The sequence below is a fragment of the Fulmarus glacialis genome, unplaced genomic scaffold (genome assembly GCF_000690835.1).
Source record: "Fulmarus glacialis isolate BGI_N327 unplaced genomic scaffold, ASM69083v1 scaffold42456, whole genome shotgun sequence".
Taxonomy (NCBI): Eukaryota; Metazoa; Chordata; class Aves; order Procellariiformes; family Procellariidae; genus Fulmarus; species Fulmarus glacialis.
Window position 1 is genome coordinate 1,733 of NW_009220778.1, and position 3,806 is coordinate 5,538.

The window sequence follows — 3,806 nt, forward strand, 5'->3', positions numbered from 1 at the left end:
TTGTAAAGCATAATTCCTTTTTTTGTTGTTGTTAAACAACAATCTCAAATCTTTACAATATTTCATACTCAAATAAGATATATTTACTTATTAACTTCCAGGCAGGATGCAAAGCTTCAGCACTTGTTTATAAGAGAGCTATTTTAAGCAGTGACACAGACTGTCATCCTGTTGGCCCGAACAAGGTCTACTTAGATGTGGGAGTCCTGAGAGGATGGATAGACTGTTGATTATTCTTCTATTCACAGCTATCAGTGAAAGCTATCTGTATCTACTGTTGAGGATACAATATACCAATATATCAAAAGACAGCTGTAACTGAAACCAGATTGGTCTCAAACATTTAATTTAAAATAAAAAATCTCATTTTGTACAGCTTCATAAAAAAGTGACAAATAATGGTTTACATTCCCCACATTGGCACTTGAGAAAGGATGCTGGACTTGCCCTTCATAGCCGAGATACCAGACACAGACCATCTGTTGCAACTGTAGCAACGAAACACCCAATATACAGTTGGGAATATAATCCCTGATGATGCTGACTACCGTGCTTAACTACTGTCAAACTCCTCCTCCTCCTCCTCTAATTCAATAAACATGGGACGCACCTCCACAGTGACGCCGAAGGAAGCGGGACGCCCGGGTAACGCAGGCTTTGCAGAGGCTGCCTTCGAACATCGCATCCTCCCCACAGCATTACCTGCAACGTGCCACCAAGTGTGGGGTGACCCGCCTTGAGCTTCAGAGTACCATCTCCCGAGGACAATAAACAGCACTCGAGGAAAGCAGGAGCCTGGCAGGATTTATGCTCATGAACCACACACAATTTTTCAGGGATGTTGCCCACTAATCCTTCACAACTAGTCACAAAGTGATACACCTGACTGCGGCCAAAAAAAAAAAAAAAGAAGGTGCAGAATTTCTTTGTTGTTAATATTTCACTTTGTAGGGGAAAGAGCTGCTTAGACAAATTTCTAGTCCATATTACAGACCCATTCAGAATTTCAGATGCGCAACATAGATCTTTAATGAAACGCACAAGCAGTAAAAAGGCATGAGTGATATTTTCCTTTGCTAACCACACAGGAAATTGCTTAGTTTTATCAAAAATATGGTCTCTCAATACGAAAAATAAGGCCATTCCTAAAGAACAGATGAATACTTTCAACAGGCTGCAAGATTCATTATTTTTACAGTCCGCATGGATTGTGTGCTGCAGATAAATAAAAGATGCCCTAAGGACTTTGCATGCTAAGTGAATATGCAAAGTGTTCCCAGGTTCCTTTATTTACTCACAGCATGGTGATATTTAGTATTCTCCTTCAAAGTGCAGCTCTTGAAGTGTTTTAATGAGAATTCAGCTTTTGTTTAAAAGATTAATTTCAACTCCCATAGTTACGTTGAAAAACATCAAAACCTGACCCCAAATGCACTCTCATAGTTCAAAAACCAGAGGTGAAAACACTGGATTTTTCAGTAAAGCCCCATGCCCTCATTTTCAAGTCGGTACCACAGTTCTTGAATGGTTTAGCTCTGCACAAGGTGCTGACCTACAAGCAAAACCACACGCTGCATGTGTGAGTGACTGGTCTGGGAAACCCATCCCAGGGCCAGGTCTCAACATCAAAGTTACAAGCACAAAAGATCCCAAACGTAATTAGATAAAGGACTGGGAATTGGAAACGATGGGGATGTCGGCATTCTGTTCGGCGTGGGACTCACTGCCACTAAGTCGGTGGAGACAGAGCATGGCTGATAGCAGACTGAACTCACTTCACACTCAGTTCACTGCCATGTCACAACAGCTGTTTTGGGTTTGTCTGACCTCCAGCAGGCTCGGTGGCACCAGCAAGTGCACTGGGTCACAGCCGCCCTGGCTGTGCGTGCGGCTCACAGGACAGGCCGAGCTCCGCTCTCGGATAAAAGTCCCCAGCAGCAGGTTACAGCACCGCATACAAAGTGCAGCTGCGAAAAGATTTGTTCAGTATTAAAAAAAATTTAAAAGCCTAAATTCTTATATCATGGGGGTTTTTCTTTTATTATCTGCATCCTATTGTCTCACCATAGTCAGTTGCCACAATATGCACTCTTTCCCATATACAGCACGATATTCTGTCATCTCTTATATCTAAGTGTTTGTTGCCTTCCCCCCCGCCCCTTTCACAATAACTATTGAAGTGGTATTATTCCATGAGAACCTCAGCTTTTGTTTAAAAATTATGTTCCTAACCCTCATGAGTTGTTTTAGAAAATTGTCAAAATCCGAACCATGAAGCCTTAAAAAAAAAAATTACAAAACACAGAAGGCAAGTAAAATAGCCTGAAATACATCACTTCTAAGATCTTATCCAGTGTCATGATTTTTTTTTTTTTGGACAATGTTGAGAGTAATTTCCATATCCTAGAAAAATAGGAAAGGGGGGGGGGGGGGGAAGAAAATTGAAAAAAAAAAAAGGGAAGAAATGGCTGTGTCTTTCCACCTCTCCAGTCAAGTAACACAGCCGGCTGCACGAGAGCGCCCCAGGGTCTTAGCGAATGTGCGCAACCAGCAGCGTGGGAGCAGATCACCCAAGGTCTTGCAGGCTCTGGCAGTCCTGCTGGGGTCATCTTTTCACACCAATGAGCGGCTCCTGAGCAATTTTATTGGCCAATTTCTTTAAGTTAAGAACAAAAATGCTTTGCTTTAACATCAAGCAGGCATTGCTGTGAGGTCTACCTTTCTCCTCGTCCCCATCACAGACCATCGTTATTGTGAATAAGCAAAAAAATAAATTCACAGAATTTGTCAAGTTCAAGGCTCTCAAATATCTCTTTTACAAACTCTCCACTGACTAGAGCAGAAAGAGGATTTTGTTCCAGAGGTCAGTATTTTTGCAGGATGTCTTTTCAAGGTTCATTGGTGCTACACAATACAGTGCTGGGTTGAGGACAGCTTCTGTCCTGCAGAAAACTGATACTTGCTTAAGGTTAGGAATATGAGAGGGCTGAGCAAGTGAGTATCATTTTTATAATTATTATTAGCAGAAACATTTTCACATGCCAAGACAGAGACAAACTCAGGCTCATCACCCCGCTCTCCCCTCCTTGGCACACTTCACCTGCCCCGTTTCACGTGGCTCCATCTCTCCATCCTCTGTTTTTGTGGCTGGCGTAACGCATTGAGCATCTGCAGTGGGCTTGGGGCACACAGTAGCACAACACGAGTATGGATCTACCTCACCCAAGCAATTGTGCTGTGTGAATGCATCAGTCCCTCCTTAGGCTTGATCTGGAGGTAGCGAGAACATCGCCCACGTGGGAAGTTTGTAATTTAGCATTTTTAGATGAGGTGCTGTGATTACTTAGTATGGATTTGTTCGGATTCATCACATAACTTCCAGTAACTGGCTCGTACCTCCCAGGCAGAGTTAAGGCTGTATTATTACCAATAAGAGTTTATTTTTTTATATATAGTTCTAGACAGCCTATTCTGTATTATATTTATAAGATACGTCCATGGCACGAACATATATGCAATTCAAGTATTAGTTTCCTTTCGGTTCAAAGAGGTAGTTTTGTAGCAAGAAACTCTACAAGAGGCCATGAAGGAGCCAAGAAAGTGGCTATTTTACAAGAAGGAATTAATTTCTTCCATCTATTCACATCTTAGAAGAAAAAATAAATGCAGTGAATATCACGAGTACCAGCACTAGTAAAGCTGAAAAAAATTATCCCCAACATGGTGAGCACAGTAATGAGTCTCCCTGAACTGCACAGCCAATTTCTTTCTTGCCCCAGAGTTGCTCACCAAATTCCCTCCAGTTC